The sequence below is a fragment of the Dama dama genome, chromosome X (genome assembly GCF_033118175.1).
Source record: "Dama dama isolate Ldn47 chromosome X, ASM3311817v1, whole genome shotgun sequence".
NCBI lineage: Eukaryota > Metazoa > Chordata > Mammalia > Artiodactyla > Cervidae > Dama > Dama dama.
In genome coordinates this window covers 160,236,332-160,263,126 of record NC_083714.1, presented here as the reverse complement: position 1 = coordinate 160,263,126, position 26,795 = coordinate 160,236,332, and the positions used below count along the sequence as shown (strand labels likewise).

At 45.8% G+C, this 26,795-nt stretch overlaps 1 long non-coding RNA gene across 5 annotated transcripts in view; it reads left to right on the top strand.

Moving 5' to 3' along the window:
- Positions 1–26,795, top strand: part of LOC133052266 (uncharacterized) — a 462,497-nt gene that overhangs the window by 82,710 nt on the left and 352,992 nt on the right. For 3 of the 5 annotated variants that reach the window (XR_009692011.1, XR_009692013.1, XR_009692010.1), the window contains exon 4: positions 12,254–12,452. The exons of the other annotated variants lie outside the window; for them this stretch is intronic. This is a non-coding gene — a long non-coding RNA (uncharacterized LOC133052266). The remainder of the gene's footprint in view (positions 1–12,253; positions 12,453–26,795) is intronic. 5 annotated transcript variants of the gene reach the window in all.

Below are 26,795 nucleotides of genomic sequence, written 5' to 3'. Positions count from 1 at the left end.
TTTCATCTCACAGGTAAATGGCTAGATCTTTTTTTTTTTCCCCAGATACAAATGGTTCAGATTTTTGAAATGACGTGTCAGAAATCACCCCTGCGGTGTTCCAATGGAGGCATGTAAATGCATGTTAACTGTATTTTTCTTTTTCTTGTAATTAAAGTAGGCACCTGGGAAAGCATATAAGACTTTATATGATTATGAAACTCTTTTTTTACGCTGCAATTAAAAATAGAGCAAAAGCAAAAAAAAAAAAGCAAGCGTCTTTGACGGAGGCTTCCCACATGTGTGAATTTCATCGAGAACAGAAGCCTTTTAAAACAGGTGTGTTTGTAAAAGCATGTTATCCATTTTTGCAGAAGAAAAAATACTTATAAAATGTTTCTTTTCTAGAGGACAGCCTGGATATTGAGGGGTCCAGAGCTCCAGCCTCCGGGCCGTGAGCCTTTGGTCCTGTTTGAGCCTGTGGTTCAGAGGGCGTCCTCCCGGCAGACGTGGCTGCCGCAGACCGTTGGCCTCCGTGTTCCGTGGCCCCCAGACGCCTTGTGTGTCTACTTACGGCTCTCAGTTTATAGTTCTCCTGCTTCCTTCTTCTCTTTGACCCCAACATCTGCTATGTTTTTGCAGCTGATGGAAACTGCAAGCCCGTGTGATGTCTCAACGTATTTTTTTTTTCCACTGCTTATCTGAAATGCGCGTTTAACTGTGAGCCTTATAGTTTACCTGGCACCTTTATCGCACCCTTTTCCAGGAAACCCTACACATAGGAAGCCTGCTTCCTCGATAGAGCCCAAGGGAAATAGCAGGCAGCATAGGACCACTGGGACTCCCACAGAAGAGTCCCATACCCAGCACAGAGAACAAACACATACGGGTCCTGTGATTTTCTTCCTCTTCTTCTTTTAATACAATTTTTTTTTTTTTGGAGGCAGAGGGCTACAAGTCTTATTTTTTGGCCAAGAGTTGAAGATGACTGAGTAGCTAAGCACGCATGCAAATTTCCTTTCTCCCTCCCCGTCTCTTTCACCCTCTTCCTTCTTCTCTTAACTTGTGTTACATCCTTGAAGAGAAAGGCTGATCAAGTGCAGAAATCCTTAAGGAAGGCTGGGAGCAGAGATACTTACGAAGTCTGGGAGCAGAGATAACCTAGGAAGCCCAGGGCTTTGACTTTTGGAGTTTGGGGTTGTACTTTTATTTTTTTCTGTAGAGAACTCAACAGTCCAAATGCTAGACTAGGATGTCGTTGTTTAGCTGCTTCATCGTCTCTTCTTCTTTGCGACCCCATGTACCGTGCGTAGCCCTCCAGGCCTCTCCTGAGCCACCAGGGAAGCCCAGACTAGGATGCCTGGTATCCAACTCTCCAGCTTTTCCCTGTGTTCCGTCAGTAACAAGAGACAGCAGCTATCGCTTGCTAAAGGACGTCCACTAGACAGAGAAGTTGCTTACTGAAAGTAGGGCAGTTACCAGGAAATACGTGGAGAAGAATCACAGAATCTCTGGGCACCAAATCTGAATGGAAGAAGGTGAACTAATGTAGTGAATGGAGGCTTTCAAAACCCAGGGTTTAATCTCCCGCTTTAAAGTACAGGCCCCAGGACTTCCGTGGTGGTGTAGCGGTTAAGAATCCACCTGCCAATGCAGAGGGCACGTGGGTTTGGAAAGATCCCACGTCCCACAGGGCAGCTAAGCCTGTGAGCCACAGCTATGGAGCCTGTGCTCCGAAACCAGAGACGTCACCCCAGGGAGAAGCCCACACACCACAGCTGGAGAGTAGCCCCCGCTCATTGCAACTAGAGAAACGCTGGCATACGGCAACCAAATCCCAGCACAGCGAAAACCAAACAAACAAAAAGTACCGGCCCCAAACTTATTTCTAAATTTTTAAATGTACCCAGTTTTAAAAGATGAGCTGAGGTCTATGCGCACTGTGTGCATAGTAGACGGCATTTATGATTTAATATTCGGATACCTGCTGTGAACAGCCGACTCTGGAAAAGACCCCGATGCTGGGAAAGATTGCAGGCAGGAGGAGAAGGGGACGACAGAGGATGAGATGGTTGGATGGCGTCACCGACTCAACGGATGGGAACTTGGGCCAACTCTGGGAGATGGTGAAGAACAGGGAAGCCTGGCGTGCTGCTGTCCACGGGGTCACGAAGAGTCAGACGAGACTTGGCAACTGAACAACATCTACTATGAAAATGGCTTTTCAACACCAGCCCGCTAAGTACCCTGGAAGACCCTTGCTAAAGTGAAAATTTGAGCCCCAGACAGGTTTAGACTGGACCAAACGCCAACCAGGATGCATTGCGACAGCAGGAAAAGACTTCTAATAATCAGTTTCACTGCCTTATATATATATATTTTAAACATAAATCCGCGGATTCTGATCACTTCAGTTCAGTCGCTCAGTCATGTCCGACTTTTGGCGACCCCATGTACTGCAGCACGCAACCTTCCCTGTCCCTCACCAACTCCCGGAGCTTGCTCAAACTCCTGTCCATCGAGTCAGTGATGCCATCCAGCCATCTCATCCTCTGTCACCCCCTTCTCCTCCTGCCTTCAATCTTTCCCAGCATCAGGGTCTTTTCCAATGAGTCAGTTCTTCACATCAGGTGGCCAAAGGATTGGAGTTTCAGCTTCAAAATCAATCCTTCCAATGAATATTCAGGACTGATTTCCTTTAGGATGGACTGGTTGGATCTCCTTGCACTCCAAGGGATTCTTAAGAATCTTCTCCAACACCATAGTTCAAAAGTACCAGTTCTTCGGCGCTCAGCTTTCCTTATGGTCCAACTCTCACATCCAGACATGACTACTGGAAAAACCATAGCTTTGACTAGATGGATCCTTGTTGGCAAAGTAATGTCTCTGCTTTTCAATGTGCTGTCTAGGTTTATATTTATAAACATTTATTTACTTGGCTGCCTCGGGTCTTAGGTGTGGCCGGCAGGACCTTCTTCGTGTCAGGCAGAATCTTTCTTTCCGGCACTCGGGCTGTCTACTTGTGGTGTGTGGGCTCAGTAGATGCAGAATATGGGCTGTCTGCTTGTGGCGCTGGAGGGCTTAGTTGCCCCGAGGCATGTGGGACCTTCATTCTCCGACCAGGGGTCAAACCTGCCTCCCCTGTCGTGCAAGGTGGATCCATAACCTCTGGACCACCAGGCAAGTCCCAGGACCTCATGGTTTAAGGAGAAACGAAAACTATGGCTCAGATGTTCCCACGTGGGAATTGTCCAGGAAAAGGGAGTTTCTCTGCTTCTGTTTGGAACTTAACCTTGCAGTGCATAACACATCTGTGCGCCGTAAGATTTACAAAATCCCCTTGGAGCTCTGAGGAATTATGGCTAATTGTGCAGTATTTGGATGAATAATGCATGAAAGATAATTCATTACTACCTAGTTAATTGTTGTTGATGTTTACTTGCTAAGTCGTGTCCAACTCTTCTGTGACCCCGGGGACTGTAGCCCGCCAGGCTCCTCTCTGTCCATGGGATTCTCCAGGCAAGAATCCTGGAGTGGGTTGTCCTTTCTTCCTCCAGGGGATCTTCCCCTGGGCCTGCATCTCCTTTTTGGCAGGCGGGTTCTTTACCGCTGAGCCAGCAGGGAAGCCCACCCAGTTAATTAATCCAAGGTTAAGTAGGCACTCTATATTTGTATTTGGGCTTCCCAGGTGGTGCTAGTGGTAAAGAGCCTGCCTGCCCATGTAGGAGACATAAGAGGTATGGGTTTGATCCCTGGGTTGGGAAGATCCCTTGGTGAGGTCATGGCAACCCACTCCAGTATTCTTGCTGGAGACTCCCATGGACAGAGGAGCCTGGTGGGCTACAGTCCGTGGGGTCGCAGAGAGTCGGACACGACTAAAGTGACTTTGCGCTCCCATTTGTATTATTTTTTACATTTATAGTTGTAAGTAACAACTTGCATTTTACCGTCTCACCCCTCTTTTTGCAAATAGAACCAGATCATTTGAATACAAATATCTTTCTCTTTTTCTTTTTCTTTTTTTTTGCATTATTATCCTGGGCAGTTTGAATGAAGTTTAACGTAATTTGAAAAGGATTAATATATATGAGGCAATTAGCGTTATTCCCTTTGTGGCTACATGAACTGCAGATTTCCACCTCCACAAAGGGCTTCCCTGATGGGCTCAGGCTGTCAAGAGCCTGCCTGCAATGTGGGAGACCTGCCTTTGATCCCTGAATCGGGAAGATCCCCTGGAGGAGGGAATGGTACCCACTCCAGTGTTCTTGCCCGGAGAATCCCATGGACAGAGGACCATGGTGGGCTACAGTCCATGGGGTCACAAAGAGTCGGACAAGACTGAGTAACTAACGCACACGGGTGTTATTTACGTTGTGATGGTTTGTGATGATTCTGTAATTTTCAGAGCAGGCTGATGGTATCTGGGGGTGGGGGTGCAGAGAGCAGGTGTTCCCCACTGCGGGGTGGGCGTGCGCATCTGAGTTTGTCTTGCTGGCTCCTCGGTGCCTGCTGTGGTTCTCTGGCATGCCAGCTTGCCCGGAAGTTCCCTGGACGGCTGGAAGCCGCAGACTGAGGCAGACACGGGCCGCTGCGCCCACTGAGTGGGTCGTGCTTCCTGGGCAGGTCCCACTCTGGTAGGGACTCCTGCTGACGGGTGTGTGGCCAAGACCCCGGCTTCCTCAGCAGGCCCCCCATGAACAGGGCTCCTTTCTTGATGGCCCTTACCGCCGAGCCATCAGTAACAGGGCGGATTCCACGGGCTGAGCCAGACAGATTAAAAGGTTCCCTTTGAAGGTGACCGATGACACTGGCCCTCAAAGAGCCTCCTTTGAAAGACAACACAGGGATTATGTTCCAGAGGTCGGGATCCCCTAGGGCTGCCTTTCATGTCTCTCAGGGGGGGGTCCCCTCTGTGACACTCGGCCCTTCTGGACTGCGGAGAGGAAACCGTTGGACGTGATCAGAGCAAAGAGCCCGAGGCCCTCCCGTTGAGTCCTGCCTTGCCCATGGGGCCATCCAAAAGCTCCCCGCCTGGATCTCATTCATGGTGGCTTTCTCCTGGGGGAGCTGCCTGGACGTTACGTCACAGCCCCATGAAGAACAACTGATGTGGTTGTTGCTATTGTAGCGATTGTTGTTGTTCAGTCGCTAGGTCGTGTCCGACTCTTTGCCCGCCAGGCTCCACTGTCCGTGAGATTTCCCAGGCAAGGATACTGGAGTGGGTTGGCATTTCCTTCTCCAGGGGAACTTCCCGACCCAGGGGTCAAACCTGCGTCTCCTGCATTGGCAGGTGGGTGCTATGACTGTGCCGCCTAGGAAGCCCACAGAACAGCAGAGTCACCTGCAAGCAACCAGCTGCTATAATTGGCACATAATACGACACCCGCTCTAACCTGGTACCTGGTCGGCATGGTTTCCTGTCCAGCGACCGAGTCAGAGAGGAACCACGTGGAACCACATGCTTTCAGCAAAATGGGCTGAAATGGAGCAGCTTCGCTCGATGGCCCAAAGTACCGAGAGTATTTTATCCCTCACCGTCCGATAATGACCCACGGGGTTAACTTGGATGTTTTCCCGCATAACCCGGCAAAAGTTTGCAGTTTCTAAAGTCAGACAAAGGGAGATGCTTAATTTAACGACTCCTGCTATTTGTAGAAGTCGTTCCTAGTCTCTGAACTCTCAGATATTGGGGAATTCACAGAATTTGAAAGGCAAGCTCGACAGTTAATGGGTGAAATCGGGCTAAAAGAAACTGCCTAGCCATTTGGGTTTAGGAAGAGTATACATTTTTAGCTTCTTCTTACTTGCTAAGTTCTTACAATATTGGGCTTCCCTTGTGGCTCAGCTGGTTAAGAATCTGCCTGCAGTTCTGGAGACCTGGGTTCGATCTCTGGGTTGGGAAGGTCCCGTGGAGAAGGGAAAGGCTACCCACTCCAGTATCCTGGCCTAGAGAAGTCCTTTGGTCCATGGGGTCGCAAAGAGTCAGACACAACTGAGCGACTTTCACCTCACTTCACTTGTTATAATTGGGAATTATAACAGTTGGGAATGCACTATATAAAATATATGATGTTGGCGGTGATATACACGATTGTTTTTCATGCCAGAATATGCCAGCTGTCACAGCAAATGAGGTCAAAGAAATGTCATGAAGTAGGAAATATTAAATATTATTTAATATTTAATAATATTTAAGTAAAAATATTAAATTTTTTCCCCTAAGAACAAGCACATAAGTAGTTTGGGACTGCTTTGCAGACGAATGACTTGGGAACGTAGACTCTGGGAATTTTCCTGCTCTGAAGTAAGGAGTCTTTCATGTTGACTAAGGAGAAAAGAATTGGCTGTTGAGATAAACAGAGGAAGGAATAAATCAAGGGAATATTAAAAAAAAAAAAAAAATCTTGCCCGACACTTTATATCAATAGGTATGCAGCAAACTTGTGCCGACAGAAGTAAAAGGAAATAGAACCATCGAAGATATCCGTACGTTCCAAGTGTCCTAGGAACCGGCAGAACTGCGGTGTGACCAGCAAGAAAGTTGGGAAGAAGAAGCCCAGAGTGGAGGAGGAACAGGGAAACACGTTTGGGGCCAGCTGATCGTGATCGATTTGACAAAGATGATCACTATGCTCAAGATGATACATAATCACGCGGGCGGTAGGCACCCAGATCCTAAGAGCAGAGCAGGGGTAAGAGTTGCGATCTGGGACGATCTGATGAGATTTAGCAGCAGCAGCAGCGGCAAGACCAAACGTTAGTCATTGTTTTTTTTCTTTTTTTCCCAAATATATATATATATATATATATATATATATTTTTTTTTTTTATTTGGCTGAGTGGATCTTCGTTGCTGCACAGTGATTTTCCTTAGTGGTGGCGAGTGGCGACTGCTGTCTACTTGAGGGGCAGGGGCTTCTCATTGGGGTGGTTTCTCTCATTGCAGAGCACAGGCTCTAAGGCACGTGGGCTTCAGTGGTCGTGGGGCACAGGCTTAGCTGCTCCAGGGCACGTGGGACCTTCCCTGAGCAGGGATCGAACCTGCGTCTCCTGCACTGGCAGGCGGGTTCTTAACCACTGGATCACCAGCGAAGCCCATGGTTTGCATCCTTGATGGATATTAGGGCTTTTAATACCAAAACATACTGAAGAACCAAGGGAAGAAAATGTCGCAAAACACACATGTTTTTTGAACGTAGTTGGTTACCATGGAGAGGAAAGATAGATTCATTTCTTAAGCAATACAAGTGCCATGTGGTTAGTTTCTGCCTCAGCTTCTCAGACCCTCTGTAATGCTGGACAATTTGCTTGCTGGAAGTTCTAGTTTAATGGGACCCCGACATTTGTCTCTGAAGGTTGACCTCTGCACCTTCATGAAGAATGTAAGTTTCTGCGGGACCTGGAGAAAAATAACAACAATAATAAAGCTTTTGACTTACTGATTGATGCTTTTAAATTGTGGTGCTGGAGAAGACTCCTGAGAGACGCTTGGACTGCAAGGAGATCAAACCAGTCAATTCTAAATGAGATCAACCTTGAATATTCATTGGATGCTGAAGCTGAAGCTCCAGTACTTTGGCCACTTGATGCAAAGAGCTGACTCATTAGGTTGAAGGGAAAAGGAGAAGGGGACAGCAGAGGATGAGATGATTGGATGGCATCACCGACTCAATGGACATGAATTTGAGCAAAGTCCATGGGGTTGACAAGAGTCAGACTTGACTTAGCAACTGAACAACAACAGCAAGATAAAGCTTAGAAAGTCTTAGGAGAGTTGCTTGTTGGCCAGCCAGTGGCTTAGAGCTGATTGTAAATGCTTGCAACACACACATCTCCTCAATTGCAAGGCTGATTGAAAGGACAGATTAGGTTACCTTCTAATGTAGCAGCTAAAGCTAGCAGATCAAGAGTGATACGTGTAGATAAATTCAGAAGAGAGTGTGTTGTATCTGTCTGACTGTGCTTGTCGGCCATCTGCAGATCCAGAGGCACTGCTGACTCATTGAAAAGAATGGGAAAGTGGCCAGGAACATTCTTATCTTGACATTTAAAAAGGTGATGGATTGAGAGAGGAAACAGCAGAAAAAGTCACCTGCGCCGAACGTGGGTAGGCGCCAGGCTTAGAGGCGCAGAGGCACATTGAAGCAACAGAGGCAGGCAAGGATGGGGCTGTGGGCAGTGCCTTACGGCTCCGCCTGTCCTGGGAACCACCTCATTTAAATTCTTCAGGACTTCCCTGGCGCAGGACACACGGCCTGCGTCCCTGGACCTGGAAGATCCCCACTTGCCTCAAGGCAACTCAGCCCGTGCGCCACGTGGAGCCCGCAACCTTCCACTACAGAAGCCCTCACACCCTAGAGCCCCATGCTCTGAAACAAGAGAGTCCACCGCAGTGAGAAGACCAAGCGTTGCAGCAACGCGTGGCCCACCCCTGGCTCTCTGTATTCCTTTTCTCCGACACGTTTGCACGTAGGACTTCTCCTGAGCCTCTCCTGAAGATGTAAAGACAAGATCGACCTATACCTACTCTAAATCAATCGATGAAACTTTTGAAAGACAGTTCTTTCCTTGCTGGATCTCTTAAAGATCTTTTCCGTTCCTGATTCATCTCGAATTGTGAGAGCATCTGACATCGACTTTATGTGAAACGAAGGAAGTCTTTGCCAAAAAATGAATATGTGTCTGTAGATGTGCGTATATTCACACATACATATTAATGTGTGTATATATACACACGCATATATGTATTATGGTCTGCGCGTGCATACGCAGTCACTTTGGTCGTGTCTGACTCTGCGATTCAATCAGCTGTAGCCCCGCCAGGCTCCTCTGTCCGTGGGGATTCTCCAGGCAAGAATACTGGAGTGGGTTGCCATTCTCTTCTCCAGAGGATTTTTCCCGACCCAGGGATCGAACCAGCGTCTCCTGCGTCTCAGGCATTGCAGGCAGATTCTTTATCACTGAGGCACCTGTGAAGTCCCATGTATGGTAGCATGGTAGCAGCTTTTAAAAAAAATATCTATTTATTTGTCTGTGCCAGATCTTAGTTGCAGCATGTGGGATCTAGCTCACTGACCAAGGATCGAACCCAGGCCCCCTGCATTGGGAGCTCAGAGTCTTGGCTGCTAGACCCTCAGGGACCGTCTCATCATGGTAGCAGTTTTTATGTGGAAGCAATTCATAGCCCTAAGCTATCTCATCTAAATATAATATATCCTGTAAGAATTGATAATTGTACATAAGTTCCAAGCAAGTCAAGGGTTAGGTGTACAACCCATTTCCTTTCTAGCTGCGTGATCCAATTCCATTTTAACTTCTGTGAGCTTCAGTCTCTTTATCTGGACAACTGAAAAATAGATTATATACGGGGACTTGGAGACGTTGCAGCGTTCAATAAGGGCTTCCCTGGTGGCTCAGTAGTAAAGAACCCGCCTGCCAGTGCAGAAGACGTGGGTTTGACTCCTGGATCCCGAAGATCCCCTGGAGGAGGGCATGGTAAGCCACTCCAGTCTTCTTGCCTGGAGAATCCCATGGACAGAGGAGCCTGGTGGGCTATAGTCCATGGGGTCACAAAGAGTCAGACAGGACTCAGCGACTAAACAACAACAATGTTCGATAAATGCTCATTTACTTTATCCCTATCTATCATTTATGTATGTGTGTATGTCTCTATCATGCCTATTTACATGTGTATTTATCATCTGTCTGTGTCTCTCTGTGTGTATTTATATATATAGATAGTATTCTTGGGCTGCCCTTGTGGCTCAGCTGGTAAAAAATCTGTCTGCAATGCAGGAGACCTGGGTTCAATCCCTGGGTTGGGAAGATCCCCTGGAGAAGGGGTAGGCTGCCCTCTCCAGTATTCTGGCCTGGAGAATGCCATGGACTGTATAGTCCATGGGGTCGCAAAGACTTGGACAGGACTGAGCGGCTTTCACATAGTTATGTGTAATGTATATATGTATGTATTTAAGGTATTTCTGAGGATTCAGTCTGAGGTTAAGAAACAGCCACTAACAGAGGCGCGGTCAGATAGTCATGTCAGCTGCAAGGTGATTTATGGCTTCAGCACTTCCTTAACGAGGATCAACTTTGCACAGAGCTCATAGCAGAGGTTACTAAATGCTACCCCCAATTTTTGAGGGATTTCAGTGCACATTTCCTAAATTTCTGCATCCATAAAGCAGTCCAGATGTTGTCATTCTTGCCCTTGGCTTTTCTCTGCACGCATAGATTCTTTTCTTCATTAAGGAGCAGTTGGGAAAACTGATGTATGTGGTGGTGGGTGTAGCAGTTATGCTGAAGACAGTGTCACAGGCTTTCCTGGTGGCTCAGTGATTAAAAAAAAAAAAAAAAATTTTCACCTGCCAGTGCAGGAGACACGGGTTCGATCCCTGATTTGGGAAGATCCCACACGCTACAGAGCAACGAAGTGTGTGGTCTAGAGCCTGGGAGCTGCAGTTACTGAACCCCCCGAGCTGCAAATAGTGAAGCTTCGGAACCCTTACCCACAGCAAGGGAAGCCCCTCAAGGAGAAGCCCACACACCACACGGAGGAATAGCACCAGCTTTCGGCAGGTCAAGAAACATCTGTGTGCAGCAACAGACGCAGGGCAGTCAAAAATAAATAAAATTAAAAAGAAACACAAAAAACAGCAACACAGTTTCACGCTGTTTTTATAGGGAAACCCATGGCTGACACCCGGCCCTACACGTAAACGAAATCCCCGTGGTTCAGAATTTTTTTCTCGGTGAACATGAGCTTTGTCTGTGTCGTGTTGGGGTTGTGTTCACGTTGGCTGAGCGGTGAGCACTTTTCCGTTCACGTACCTGCAAAGCCCTGCTGTTGGTAAAGGGTCCAGAGCCTCAGGTGTTTCTGTCTCTGGGTGGGGGCGGGGGCGGCCCCAAGGGTTCTGCTGGATTAATCTCTTCGAGGCTGGCCTCCTGGGGAGATCGGGGGAGGCTTGTGAAAGATGTACGCCCTGAGCTCCGCGTTAAAGCCTTTCCAGACAGCGTCTTTGTGCCAGTCAAGAGGGAAGAGAGCTTTTATTTCCCGTTGGAGTGAGGCACACGTGGAGAACACAGCACCAGAGGCGGCAGGAGGCTCGGAAGGCAGATGTCAAGGGTTTCTGCCTAACAAGCTGCTGACCGTTTCCAACAGGGCTGCCCAGCGCCAGCCTTGGATCACGGCTGCTCGCCTCTCAGAAGCGCCTCCTCCGTTTGAAAAACGTTCGTGTGTTTAAGGGACGTGACCTTCCCCAGGAAGCTTCTAATTCAAGCCAGCCCGGTCCATGCGATCGCTGTGCGTTCTTTAGTGGAGTCTGTGGAGCGTGGCGCTGGGGAAAGAGATGGTAGACATCAGAGCTGGCCTCACTCACATTTAGAGGGCAGGACAGCTTTTGTGGGAGAGAGAGAGAGAGAAAAAAAAAAAACAATGTCCTGGTCTGATTTCTTTTTTTTCTTTTTTGTTGAATATGTTGTGTTTCCGCAAGTACTATGGGGAAAGTGAAAGTGAAGTTGCTCAGTCGTGTCTGAGTCTTTGTGACCCCATGGACTGTACCCTGCTAGGTTCCTCCATCTATGGGATTTTCCAGGCAAGGACACTGGAGTGGGTGGCCATTTCCTTCTCCACAGGATCGTCCCGACCCAGGGATCGAATCCGAGTCTCCCATATTGTAGGTAGATGCTTCACCGTTTGAGCCACCGGGGATGTCTATAATATATAACGTATCAAATCATCAGACTGGACACCTTCCACTTTGCGACCCCATGGACTGTAGCCTACCAGGATCCTCCGTCCATGGGGATTTTTCCAGCCAAGAGTCCTGGAGTGGGGTTGTGATTTCCTTCTCCAGGGGATCTTCTCGACCCAGGGGCCGAACCCAGGTCTCCTGCATTGTAGGCAGATGCTTTACCAGGGAAGTACTTGGGGGATGGGGGATAAAATATTAATTTACTGTGATGCAGTCGTTTTCTCCTATTAGCAGAAGAGCAGTCCGAGGAAATGAGAAACCACGGCGCTCGTTGAATGCCCATCCCGCTATTGTGGGCGTTGGCACACTATAGCCTCTGGGACGCGCCTGGCCCCCTGCACGTGTTGTCAATAAAGTTTTATTGGAAGACAGTCATGGACACTCCTGGGCGAGCGGTCCATGGCGGCTTTTGTAAGACAAAAGACTTAGAAAAGGATGTTTGTCAGACAGCAGTGTGGAGCTGCGAAAAAAGATTCTTTGGCCTACAGAGCCTACCATATTGACTCTCCAACTCTTTACAGAAAAGTTTGCTGACCTCCTGAAAGACCCTGACGCTACTCAGGGTCTCCGTTTGACTGTCTCACCTGTGAATTTCTCCGTGATGGATTCTAGTCCAGCATCTCTTTCCCAAAATACCTTTTACCAGCTGCGTGTGGAAAAGACAGTATTTGAACTGTGCCTGCCGTGACTCAAGAACTGAGCTTTCAATTTTATTTAGTGGTGAGTAATGAATTAAGAATCTTTAAAAAAAAAAATTGTTTGTTTATTTTTTTGGCCGTGCTGGGTCTTCTTTGCCGCAAGCTGGGTCTTTCTTTAGCTTTGCTGTGAGTGGGGGGCTACTGTCCAGTTGTCGTGTATGGGCCGCTCATTGTGGTGGCTTCTCTTGTTGTGACTCACGGGCTTCAGTCATTGCCAAGCACTGACTTTGCTGCCCCTGGGCACGTGGGATCTTCCCGGAGCAGGGATGGAACCCACGTCCCCTGCATTGGAAGGTGAATTCCTAACCGCTGGACCATCAGGGAAGTCCAATTTTAATTAGTGTAAGTGCCTATATGGGATGTGCTGTGGCTCAGACTCTGATAAACAATCTGCCCGTGATGCCGGAGACCCAGGTTTGAGCCCTGAGTCAGGAAGATCCCCTGGAGGAGGAAATGGTGACCCACTGCAGTGTTCTTGCCTGGAGAATCCCAGGGACAGAGGGGCCCTGGTGGGCTACTGTCCGTGGGGTTGAAAAGAGGTGAACACAGCTGAGAAATACTGAAGGCAGGAGGAGAAGGGGATGGCAGAGGATGAGATGGTTGGATGGCATCACCGACTCAGTGGGTGAGCTTGAGCAAGCTCCAGGAGATGGTGAAGGACAGCAAAGCCTGGTGTGCTGCAGTCCACGGCATCACAAAGAGTCAGACACGACTGAGCAACTGAACATCAAGAAGAGAAAGCGCCTATATCTGGCTGCTTTCTCCTCTGTTGGGTGCATGGAAGACTTCAGTGAGTGCACCACAAACCAGGGAAAGAAGGAACCGAGCAAGCTCTGGTCACATTGTGACATTTCTTTTCTGCATATTTTATTTTTTGGTGCAATTCTAAACTGTATCATTTTTTCTGCATTCCCTTTCTTATATTTCATTATTAAAGAAATTAGTTGACTTCTGTGTATCAATCTTGTATCCTTCTACCTTGCTGTAATATTTATTTTCTGTCTTTTTTTTTCTTGTGAAATATAACGCATGCACACTTTATACAGAAACATAGTTACACCATTTTTATTTCATGTGTACCTGATCATGTAGGATTTCAGTTTCTTTTTTACTTTGTCTTAATGTTTTTAAAGGAATGTGTATGATTTAAATTTTGAAATATTGAGTATAATGTAGTTATCTTCCCAGTTCATTTCCAACATCAATTATGTGTGCTTCATTTTTTTTTTTTTTTCTGGGACAGTTTTTCAGTTGATTTTTAATTTTACCTTTCTGTTAAAAAATTGGACACTCAGCTCTGTTTTAACTCTGTTTCACGTCTTTTTCTGTGTCAGTTGGTGCTATCTTTATTATTACCATCTTTTTGCTTTCTTTGAATAATGTTCTTGAGTTGATTTTATGTCTTCAACTGCTTTGAGTTCCTAGCACAGGAATCATGAACTTTTTTTTTTTTCCTATTACATGCATTTTGCGGTCAAAATTTCTGTCTCCTTGGGTTTGATATTACCAATTTGGCTAACATATGATTCGACTTTATTTTTAATCTTGCAGCTTGAAACTGGTTGGTCTTGGATTCAAAAGATTTTTGTCTTTCACCAAAGCTGCAGAGTTCTCCACTATTTTCTTTTAATATTGCCTCTTCTGCATAAAAAAAAAAAAATCCACTTAAATATATTTTGGCTCTTTTTATGTATTTAGTCAGTTGAATCTAAAACTTCCGCTTAATTTTTTCAACTTCACTTTTTTGTAGCTCACTCTGCATTGTTTGTATACATTTATATTATAATCTATTAGCAGGGGCTTCCCTGGTGGCTTAGAGGGAAAAGCGTCTGCCTGCAATGCAGGAGACCCGGGTTCAGTCCCTGGGTCGGGAAGATCCCCTGGAGAAGGAAATGGCAACCCACTCCAGTACTCTTGCCTGGAAAATCCCATGGACGGAGGAGCCTCATAGGCTACAGTCTGTGGGGTCACAGAGAGTCGGGACATGACTGAACGACGACCCAAAATAAACCTCAGATATCTTAGTCTGTAATTCTTCCATTTAGTTTTAGTTGTTTTTTTCTTTTAAGTTCGAGCTATCTCTTTTTTTTTTCACTTAAAAATTTTGCTTGCTAGTCTCTCAAAAATCTTCCTGGCCATTTTTATGATATTTTGCTTCTTATGTTGTTAATTCTATTTTTTTTTTTTTTTTAGATATCTAATACATATTTATTTTACATCTTGCATTGACAGTTTTAATGCCTGATGTCTTTGGCAGTGATGGCCTACTGTCTTATGCTTATGACTATCACTCTTGGTAGGGGGGGACATCATATATTTTGTGATTTTTTTTTTTTTTTTATTGTTATGTTTTGGATCTGTCTCTATGAGGTAGAGACACTTTATGAAGGTGTCTCTGAACCTTCAAACCGTGAAATCTACAAACTATATACATGGTTGGTACGAGGTGTCAGAGGTGGAGACTACAAGAAAAGCTTGTGCTCTTGACCGCTTTTGAGCGTAGCCTAGTATCCAGAGTAGTTTCAATGTTGATAATATTAGTCTGGAGCACATTCAGCGCCTTCTACCCTGACAGTGTTTGTCTAATCGAATGACATTGTCTTCTTAGAATAAAGAAGGTGACTTTGCTTTTCTGACAAAAGCAAGTTTTCTGAAAGGTAATTCTTGGGCAGTGGAAACTTTAAAAAAATTTTTTTTAATTGAAGGATAATTGCTTTAGGATGTTGTATTGGCTTCTGCTGTACAGCAAGGTGAATCAGCCGTAAGTATAAATAGATCCCCTCCCTCCAGTGGAAACTTCTTATCATCTTCACACTTAGGAAGGTTTCACAGAGTTATCTTTTCACTTACATAGTTCAGGTCAAGATCTGGATGGAAAGTTTTACAGAATCATCTATATGCCTGGGGGAACTTTCCCTGTCCTGTTTATCAGTCAAGTTACAAAATTTATATATTTGGTCTTTGGAAAGTTTGCTAAATTGCAGATGCAACGTATCGATGGACAGATGTCTGTTTCTCTCTCTCTCCCTCTCTTTAAAATATTTTTGGTGAAAGCAATTGAGGGACCATGGACGAATATGACAGTGTTCTTTTTGTTTGTCTTTGTTTATGTGTCTGCCTTTCTCTGCTTGTCCTGAATCAACAGGGATTAGTCAACTGATACACTAAGCAAAGCGGGAAAGTAATTCTGAAAGACATTTAGCTTTGCTGTTCCCACACTTGTTATCCAAGGATCAGTACTTTTTACAAGTTTCCCAGAGTGCTTCTTATCATCAGACAAGTCAGGGAAGCACTAATTTAGGGAGTTCACTCTCCATTAACCGCACACTCAATTTACAAAATGACCCAAGTGCTTGTGAAATGATTTTTTTTTCCTGTTAAGTACTCACGTCAGAATACAAGATCTGATAGCTTACGGTGGATGGTGTCGGATTCGTGATCTCCAGAGAAGAAGATTTAGCTTCAGGACCAGAGACCAGGCTTGACCACTCAGGGCTCTTGGGTGGCAGAAGTTTTATTACAGTGAAAAGGGGCAGAGAAAGCTTCTGACATAGACATCAGAAGGGGGCGGAGAGTACCCCCCTCTTTAGCAAGGGAATTACGTACATTTTTAACTGGCTATGACAGTTAAGTCAAACGAAAGTCTCAAGGTTGTAAAAATTTTACCAGACCCACTCCCATGATACACATTCTGAGATATCAGGATTAGTCAGAAGGTTCTCAGGAAGGAGAAACTGTCCTCAAGCAGGATACATTGTTGTTATGTAATCCCTAGTAAAGAGTTTAAACTGAGTTGATTGTTCTATACTCATCAGTTCCCGGCTTAAAGAAAAAAAACGGTTTTATGTGCCTAAGACTAAGGAATGTAGAGACAAAAAAAAAAGAACCAAGTTTGTCCTTTCCCCTTTCCTCCTCTTTGAGAATTCCAGACCCCTGTCTCCTCCTCGAGACCCCCAGACCCCTCTTTCCTTGGGGACCCCAGCATGTCTTATCAACCCGCCTGGGAATTGACTCTGTCAGATCAATACATTTCGCTGTCAGAAATTTGCGAAATTCTCATAGACTGTGATTTCATGAATACCCTCATTTGTGCATATCATGTTGAACCTCCTGTCTTCTTCTGATTCTCAATCACTCTTCTGTATTTTTCTGGCTTGTGGTGGGTCTCCATTGCTGTGTGTGGGCTTTCTCTAGTTGAGGCACAAGAGGCTACTCTCTGCTTATCTCGTGTGGGCTCCTGATTGTGGCGGCCTCTCTCTTATTGGGGAGCGCAGGCCCTAGGGCGCATGTGGTTCAGTAATCACAGCCTCCGGGCTCAGTAGTTGAGGCGCATGGGTTCAGTTGCTTCACGGCACGTGGCATCTTCCTGGACCAGGTAGAGAACCCCAGGTATCGGTGTCTGGTTGCCCTGTGAGGTAGATTCTTAACCACTGGACCACAAGCGAAGCCCTTCATCGCTGTTCTTAAGCTGTCAGGCGTGTGGGAGCAGGATGAGAACTGCTTACTCATCTTACCGATGAGAACTGTTATCTTGAAACGTTATTATCTTGCAATGCATGTCATCTACTGGCTTAAAGATCGTTGTGTACCTGTTGTGTTCCCGACATGGACACTGTGGGCACACGACGGGAAGGATATGATCGCTCCGCTCCCAAGCTGTACATTCGTCAGCTTCTCATCACCCGTGTCCCCTGCTGGGTGGGTTGTTTGTTGTTCACTCCCTGAATCGTGTGCGACTCTCTGTGACCCCGTGGATCGCAGCACACCAGGCTCCTCTCTGTCCTCCACTATCTCAAGGAGCTTGCTCAAAGTCATGTCCATCGAGTTGGTGATGCCATCCAACCATCTCCTCCTCTGTTGCCGCCTTCTCCTCCTGCCCTCAATCTCTCCCGGCATCAGGGTCTTTTCTGGTGAGCTGGCTCTTTGCATCAGGTGACCAGAGGTACTGGAGCTTCGGCTTCACCATCAGTCCTTCCAATCAATGTTCAGGGTTGATTTCCTTTCGGATTGACTGCTTTATCTCCTTCATGTTCAAGGGATTCTCCAGCGTCTTCTCTAGCACCACAGTCTGAAAGCATCTTTGGTGTTCAGTCTTCTTTATGGTCCAACTCTCACGTCCATACATGACTGCTTGAGAAACCATAGCTGTGACTATACAGACCTTGGTTGGCAAAGAGATCTTTCTGCTTTTTAATACGCCGTCTGGACGGGTACCTTGGGGCAACCTGTATAAACTCTGGGAGTCTCATTTTCCGTTACTGTGAAATAGGCTAAATAGTTCCTCTGATCGTAATGGGTTGATCCTAAAGGCAGATAATTTACATAAATTGCTTTCAGGGCATTAAGTATTCAAGAAATGAGACCATCTCCTAGTGTTATTGTGAGTAGTGTCAATTTTTTTGTTAATAATTTTATTTGTTTATTTTTGGCTGTTCTGCATCTTCATTGCTGCCTGGGCTTTTGTCTAGTTGCAGGGAGTGAGGGGCCACTCTCTAGTTGCCGTGCTCGGGGCTTCTCATTGCGGTGGCTTCTCTTGTTGCAGGGCACAGGCTCTAGGGTGTGTGGGCTTCAGTGGTGGTGGCTCTGGGACTTGGTTGCTCTGAGGCCTGTGGGATCCTCCTGGATCAGGCATGGAACCCGTGTCTCCTGCATCAGCAGGGGGATTCTTTACCACTGAGGCACCAGGGAAGTGCCAAATTCTTATGTTGGTGATTGTTACTGTTGTTATTAGAAGATGTGGCAACTGCCCGTGAGGAGGACAGAATGCTGATACCAGATGGTGCGGCAGGCTGTCCATGTCTGTTTACTGTCCTTTATGCACTGCGATGCATCACAGTTCGGGTGCAGTCAGAAAATAATGGAGCATCTGGGAATATCACTTGCCATCGCTGTTCATAATTAACCTCAACTTGAGGGGGTATAGCTCAGTGGTAGAGCATTTGACTGCATAATTAACCTCTACTTGGGACTTTCAGGAAGAAGTCTGCACTGTTCTTTCGATACAAAATATCTTGTATTAATAGCCAGGACATGGAAGCAACCTAGATGCCCACTGGCAGATGAATGGATGAGAAAGCTGTGGTACATATACACAGTGGAATATTACTCAGCCGTTAAAAATAATGCATTTGAATCTGTTCTAATGAGGTAGATGAAACTGGAGTGTATTATACAGAGTGAAGTAAGTCAGAAAGAAAAACACCAACACAGTATACTAATGCATATATATGGCATTTAGAAAGATGGTAATGATGACCCTATATGCGAGACAGGAAAAGAGACACAGATGTAAAGAACAGACTTTTGGACTCTGTGGGAGAAGGCGAGGGTGGGATGGTTTGAGAGAATAGCATTGAAACCTGTATATTACCATCTGTGAAATGGATCACCAGTCCAGGTTGGATGCATGAGACAACTGCTCAGGGCTGGTGCACTGGGATGACCCAGAGGGATGAGATGGGGAGGGAGGTGGGAGGGGGGTTCAGGATGGGAAACACATGTACATCTGTGCCTGATTCATGTCACTGTATGGCAAAAACCACCACAATATTGTAAAGTAATTAGCCTCCAATTAAAATAAACAATTAATTTTAAAAAAGTCTTGTATCAAAAGTTCGAAGTTATTCAGAGCAGTAAGCCTTGACTATCAAGAAAGGAGGGGCAGGACTTTAACAAAATTAGGAAAATGAAAAATTTAAGGAGAAGAATAAATGTTTACCATTAACCCTGTTTTGAGATACTGCAGATTATCATATGATGATGGCCTTTTGCCTACGATAACTCTTCAGTTTTCTTGATCCTTTTTTTTTTATGGGTAGAATGATGAATGCCAGTACATAGTGTACAAAATAAACAACATTTCCTTGGTCACTTATAGTTGTTCCCTGTAGACTTATAGGCTTCCCTGGTGACTTAGGCGGTAAAGCGTCTATCTGCAATGCAGGAGACCCAGGTTTGATCCCTGGGTCGGGAAGATCCCCTGGAAAAGGAAATGGCAACCCGCTCCAGTGCTCTTGCCTAGAAAATCCCGTGGACGGAGGAGCCTGGTAGGCTGCAGTCCGACAAAGGGTCGGACACGACTGAGCAACTTCACTTTCACTTTTCACTTTCATAGACCTATAGTCCACATCTACTTATAGATGGAGGTGACATCTCTTGATCTTCGGTCTTGAATCTCCACCCGCCTAGAATGATGTCACCAGATATCTACTTACTCAGATGTCACGTCCCCTCTACTGAGTTCTCATACCCCACTCCACCCCTGGTTACGAAGCACCGTGACCGTATCATGGACTGCCAGCCAAGCACACTTGACTCCTGATCACACCTGCCCACTTGTGTGCACACCTGCCTACCTGTGTGAACTTGCACAACCGTGAGCTGTTTGTGGGCATAGGTTGTGTCCTATTGGTTATTCCAGACACAGTCCTTACGAAAGTAACTATCCCATAACAGGTAATCATTGTGCAAATGTGCAAGGATTAAACAACACATCAGTGTTTTATAAAGAGCTGGAAAGCAGAAACGGAAATCATCAATAAGCCAGGCTCAAGTCAGCTGACTCAGGGCAGGAACATATGATTGAATTTGGGTGTAAGAGCCGTAAAAGGCTTCCCTGGTGGCTTAGACCGTAAAGCGTCTACCTGCAGTGCAGGAGACCCAGGTTCCATCCCTGGGTGGGGAAGATCCCCTGGAGCATGGAATAACGACCCACTCCAGTATTCTTGCCTGGAGAATCCCATGGACATAGGAGCCTGGTGGGCTACAGTCCACGGGTCACAAAGAGTTGGACACGACTGAGCAACTAAGATACACACAAGGCTGACTCAAGACAGGAAGACGTGATTGATTTTGGGTATAAGAGCCATAAAGGCCTAGGGTGAAGCATGTTTACCGTTTTTTATTTGTTAGCTTTTATCATGAAACATTTTAGATAAATAGCAAAAGTTAAGAAAATAGTATCATAGCATTGTTGTCCAGCCACCCTTACGCATTCAGGCCAGGACACAGCTTCAAGCTACACGCACACAGAGAGAGCCATTTGTGGGGACATCCCTGGTAGTCCAGTGGTCCATCACCCGCCTTCCAGTGCGGGGGATGTGGGTTCGATTCCCGGCAGGGGAACTGAGATGGCATATGCCACGGAGCAGCGAAGCCCATGTGCCACAGCTGCTGAGCCCACATCAGTAGAGAGTTGGTGCTCTGCAATGAAAGATCCCACATCACGCAACCACGACCAGACACAGCCAGATACATAAATATTTTTAAAAAATCAAATAGTATAATAAACTGCCCATCCCTCAGCTGCAATACCCGCACTCCCAGCCCCTCTCATGTCACGATACCCTCCCCTCCAGTTTGGATGATCTTGAAGCCAAGTCTAGACTCACGTCGTCTCTTCAGTAAACATTTCATTTGTTCGCCTCCAGCACGTGGGACTCCTTGCTTATGAGTTGAGCTAAGCGTGTGAATTTGGAGTGCACACGTGAACCCTGGAGCCGGTTTTCTGAGCGGCATGGCTTGTCAGGATCCGCAGACATCATCCACAGTGCAGACGTACCTGCCTTGGGTGAGAACACCCATCAGACAGAAGCGGTGCCTTGCAGGGATTAGAGAAGCACAGAGCATTGCTTACTCTGCATGTTCTTTGAAAGTTCGTTGCCTCCAAGAGACACCTTTTTTTTTTTTTAATTTTTATTTATTTGGCCGCTTCGTGCAGTCTGTGAGATATTAGTTCCCCAACCAGGCAATGGACCCATGACCCCACAATGGAAGCTCGAAATCTTAACCTTGGACTCTCAGGGGAAGTCCCCAAGAGACACCTTTCTTAACGACAACAGCTGTGGCCTCTTTGTTGTTCTTGTTCAGCCGCTCAGTCGTGTCGACTATTTGCGACCCCATGGACTGCAGCATGCCAGGCCTCCCTGTCCATCACCAACTCCTGGAGTTTACCCAGACTCATGTCCATTGAGTCGGTGATACCATCCAACCGTCTCATCCTCTGTCGTCCCCTTCTTCTCCTGCCCTCAATCTTTACCAGCATCAGGGTCTTTCCAAATGAGTCTGTTCTTTGCATCAGGTGTCCAAAGCATTGGAGTTTCAACTTTAGCATCAGTCCTTCCGGTGACTGTTCAGGATTGATTTCCTTTAGGATGGACTGCTTGGATCTCCTTGCAGTCCGAGAGACTCTCGAGAGTCTTCTCCAACACCACAGTTCAAAAGCATCAATTCTTTGGCGCTCAGCCTTTTTTATGGTCCAACTCTCACATCCATACATGACCACTGGAAAAACCATAGCTTTGACTAGACGGACCTTTGCTGGCAGAGGAATGTCTCTGCTTTTTAATATGCTGTCTAGGTTGGTCATAATTTTTCTTCCAAGGAGCAAGCGTCTTTTAATTTCATGGCTGTAGTCACCATCCACAGTGATTTTGGAGCCCCCCCAAAGTAAAGTCAGCCACTGTTTCCACTGTTTCCCATGAAGTGATGGGACCAGATGCCATGATCTTAGTTTTCTGAATGTTGAGTTTTAAGCCAGTTTTTTCACTCTCCTCTTTCACTTTCATCAAGAGACTCTTTAGTTCTTCTTCACTTTCTGCCGTAAGGGTGGTGTCATCTGCGTATATATTCTGACCTATATTGTGTGTGTATATATACGTCTAAGTACAATCATATATGTGTACTTCATGTATGTACCTCAGGTATTTATAGCCATATATGTATATACGTAGTTGTGAGAGAGTCAGTTCCTAGGCAGATTGATAAGACGTCTAGGACCCCCGAGTAGGAAATAGGAGTCTAAGATTCTCAAGGAGGAGGAAAGGACAAACATCTTCCTTTCTTTTTTTTCTCTGCATTCCTGAGTCTTAGTCACATAAAACTTTTTTTTTTCCTTTAGGCTTGAACTGATGAGTACACAGTAAACAACTCAGTTTAAACTCTGTACTAAGGATTATAGAACAACAGTGTATCCTGCTTGAGGATGGTTTCTCCTTCCTGAAAACCTTCTGACTAATCCTGATATCTTAAAATGTTTTATTATGGGAGTGGGTCTGGTAGGATCTTTGTGTTGATGAGTTCTAATCCTGTTATCCGAAAATGTAAATTGTGGGAGTGGGTCTGGTAAAATTTGCACAAGTGTGAGACATTCTTTTGGTTTATTGTAATAACTAATTAAAAAAGTATGTGACTCCCTTGCTAACACTAGCGAGGTGGGGGACACTCTGTCCGCCTTCTGATGTTTGTGTCCGAAACTTTCTGTGTCCCTCTTTCACTTTAATAAAACTCTGCTACACAAAAGCTCTTGACGGATCAAGCCTGGTCCCTGGTCCCAAAGCTAAATTATCTTCTTCAGAGATCAGGAATCTGACATTGTTCACTATCGCAAGCTATCAGTTGTAGATACACACACATGCAAAGGATCCAAAATGTGCATTCCAGGAACACAGAAAAGAAAAAGGATCAGCCACTTCAGTTCTGTTGCAGGAAATGGCAGATTGTTTTAATGTAGAATTTTGTCATGTGAATTTTTTAACCACGAGCCACATATTTTCTGCCAGTATCCCTCTACCAACTGTTAACTAAAAAAAGATGCTCCATGTAAGAGTTGTGAGTTAAGTTTTATTTGGGGCGATATGAGAACTGCAGCCTGGCAGACAGTGCCTCAGTAGCTCTGAGAGCCTGCTCCAGAGCTGCAGTGGGGGAAGGTCCATATATAAGATTTTGGTGGAGGGGGAGTTCATGCAATTAAGCATTCATTTTACAAAAGGTTTTCTGCCAGTCAGAGGAGCTGATGTTACCAGGAAGGGATTTAGTGCTTCTCTAGGTGTGAAAAGATCCTGAAATCACCTCCTGAAAATATCTAACTGTCTAGAGACCTGTCCCACCAGATTCCCTGGGGCACAGAGTGCCTCAGAGCTTCCCTCAGGGGGCATTGAAGCTCAAAAGCTCCAGCAGCACAGCGTTCAGAAAAAGTCAAGGAAAATGAACTGGCTCAATCGTGTCCGACTCTTTGCAGCCCCATGGACCGTAGTCCACCAGGCCCCTCTGTCCGTGGGATTCTCCAGGCAAGAATACTGGAGTGGGTTGCCATTTCCTTCTCCAGCGGATCTTCCCGACCCAGAGATCGAACCTGGGTCTCCCACATTGCAGGTAGACTCGTTACCATCTGAGCCACCAGGAAAACCCAGTCTCCACAGAGGCAGATGGCAAGTGCCCTTGTTGTGGGGGTTCAGTCACTGACAAATGCTCTTGAAGTGAACGTGAAGTTGCTCAGTCATGTCTGACTCTGCGACCCCATGGACTGCAGCCCGCCAGGCTCCTCTGTCCATGGGATTCTCCAGGCAAGAACCCTGGAGTGGTTTGCCTTTCCCTTCTCCAGGGAATCTTCCCGATCCAGGGATCGAACCCGGGTCTCCCGCATTGCAGGCAGACTCTTTACTGTCTGAACCATCAGGAAAGCCCTGGCAAATGCTCTTGGCTAGCGCCAATTTGTGATTGACACAACACTCATTGAAAACAATAAAATAATTGTAAACAAAGTTCTGCTTATAGGGATAATAGAGTGAAGATCGTCTGTAACTCAGTAAGGCTGTATTTCTGTTCTTGTGTGCTGTGCACATTCTAAGAACTTGCTTTGTATTCTTGTTGAGTTAGGTCTGGGAAGACAGTGACTGGTAGAATGGGGGGTTTTTGATGAATTTTCTGCTTCTTAAAACAACAGGTGATTGGAATATATTTGAATTCACCAGAAGGAGTCAGTGAGATCTGGAAAACTGTTAGTATTCACCACTGGATCAGAAAGTCATGCAATTCGAATATTCTCCCTCCTAGCTTTGTCTGCAGTGATAGAGCAGGGCAGATGGGGTGTGCAAAGATTTAAGATAAGAAAACACTCTGGGATCATGCTAAGTTGCCCGATCACATCAACTGCGGCCATATAAAATGGCAGAAATCAAGGCCATAGAATACTTCAGCTAGGTCTCTGTGTGCGGCCGTCCGGGTGAAAGGTTGGAGGGACTGATTGTGGTCAGACAGGAGCAGTGAATCTTTGTCACTGGAGTGTGAGTCTGTGAAGCCAGGGGGTGATGGGATCAGGCAGATTGTTGACATCCTTCAAGTGAGGCTGGGCGATACCCAAAATAAAAAAATCCATAGTGAAAACCAGGGAATGTGTCTGCAGTATTTCATTATGATACAGCTCTTAGGTGAAAGTGATCCAAGATGTTGAGAAGACACATTTGTTATTTTAAGTACAGAAGGTAATGCTTTAGGGAGAGTATCATGCACGTCCAAGGTCATGTTTGACAGTTCATAAGAAAGCAAGAACTAGAAATACTGCGCCCCCCCCCCCAAAGATTCCAGTGAATATTCTATATACCACATTACCTCTTGATTTTCTTTTTAAAAATAATTGAATAATTGTTAAGGAAAGCTGTGACAAGCCTGCTGCTGCTGCTGCTAAGTCGCTTCAGTTGTGTCCAACTCTGTGCGATCCCATAGACAGCAGCCCACCAGGCTCCCCCGTCCCTGGGATTCTCCAGGCAAGAACACTGGAGTGGGTTGTCATTGCCTTCTCCAATGCGTGAAAGGAAAAGTGAAAGTGAAGTCGCTCAGTCGTGTCTGACTCTTAGCGACCCCATGGACTGCAGCCCACCAGGCTCCTCCGTCCATGGCATTTTCCAGGCAAGAGTACTGGAGTGGGTGTGATAAGCCTAGACAGCATATTAAAATGCAGAGACATCTCTTTGCTGATGAAAGTCTGCCTAGTCAAAGCTAGGGTTTTTCCAGTAGTCATGTACGTATGTGAGAGCTGGACTATAAAGAAGGCTGAGCACCAAAGAACTGATGCTTTCACGTTATGGTGCTTGAGAGTCCCTTGGACTGCAGGGAGATCCAACCAGTCCATCCTGAAGGAAATCAGTCCTGAATATTCACTGGAAAGACTGTTGCCGAAGCTGAAGCTCCAATCCTTTGGCCACCTAATGTGAAGAACTGACTCATTGGAAAAGACCCTGATGCTGGGAAAGATTGAAGGCGGGAGGAGAAGGGGACGGCAGAGGATGAGATGGTTGGATGGCATCACCCACGTGATTGACATGAGTCTGAGCAAGTTCTGGGAGCTGGCGATGGACAGGGTGCTGCAGTCTGTGGGGTCGCCAAGAATCGGACACAACTGAGCGACTGACCACAGCAGCTAAACTTTATTTATTCATTTTTTAATTTAAATTATTTATTTATTTTACTTTACAACATTGTATTGGTTTTGCCACACATTGACTTGAATCTGCCACGGGTGTACATGTGTTCCCCATCCTGATCCCCCCTCCCAACTCCCTCCCCATCCCATCCCTCGGGGTCATCCCAGTGCACCAGCCCCGAGCATCCTGTGTCATGCATCGAACCTGGACTGGCGATTCGTTTCACATATGATGATTTACATGCTTCAGTGCCATTCTCCCATGTCATCCCACCCTCGCCGTCTCCCACAGAGTCCAAAAGACTGTTCAGTACATCTGTATCTCTCTTGCTGTCTCACATACAGGGTTATTGTTACCATCTCTCTAAATTCCGTATATTTGCGTTAGTATACTGCATTGGTGTTTTTCTTTCTGGCTTACTTCACTCTGTATAATAGGCTCCAGTTTCATCCACCTCATTAGTAATGATTCACATGGACTCTTTTTAATGGCTGAGCAATATTCCATTGTGTATATGTACCACAGCTTTCTTATCCATTCGTCTGCTGATGGGCATCTAGGTTGTTTCCATGTCCTGGCTATTATAAACAGTGAGCAGATAAACTTTAAAACAACCAAAGGAATAGCCATCTAGTGTTTGTTTAATTTTCCCCATTGATTTTAAACATTCAAGTAGATGTAAAGTACACATGAAAAAAAAAGTATTATTTTGAGCATAGTAGCCCTCAGTGTGGGCTTCCTCCTGCGTGTGCCCGTGACAAATGGTGTGGTTCATCCAGTTGTACATCATGTAATATCCCTTTAAATGTCTGGCCTTGCTCCTTAGGGTAATGAATTGAGATCCGTTGAAAACATAGATCTCATGTGCTTGCCACTTGCTCTGTTCACATTATTGTTTAAAGCAATAAAAGGTTTACCAATGCACAGGTTTTTCCTCCTCTCATTCCACACCATTTATTCATCTCATCTGGCTACTCTTGGTCTTCATGACATGACTTTATTGCACTTTCTGAAAGTGTTTTTGGCTCCTAGCATTCATTCTTACCTGTGTTCAGATGAGAATATGATCTGTTAGTGAGTTTCATCAGTCAGCAATCTCTTACTGTGCAACTATACTAGTTTTTTATTTTTATTTTTTTCATTTCAGCATTAGGCCCTTTAAGCTT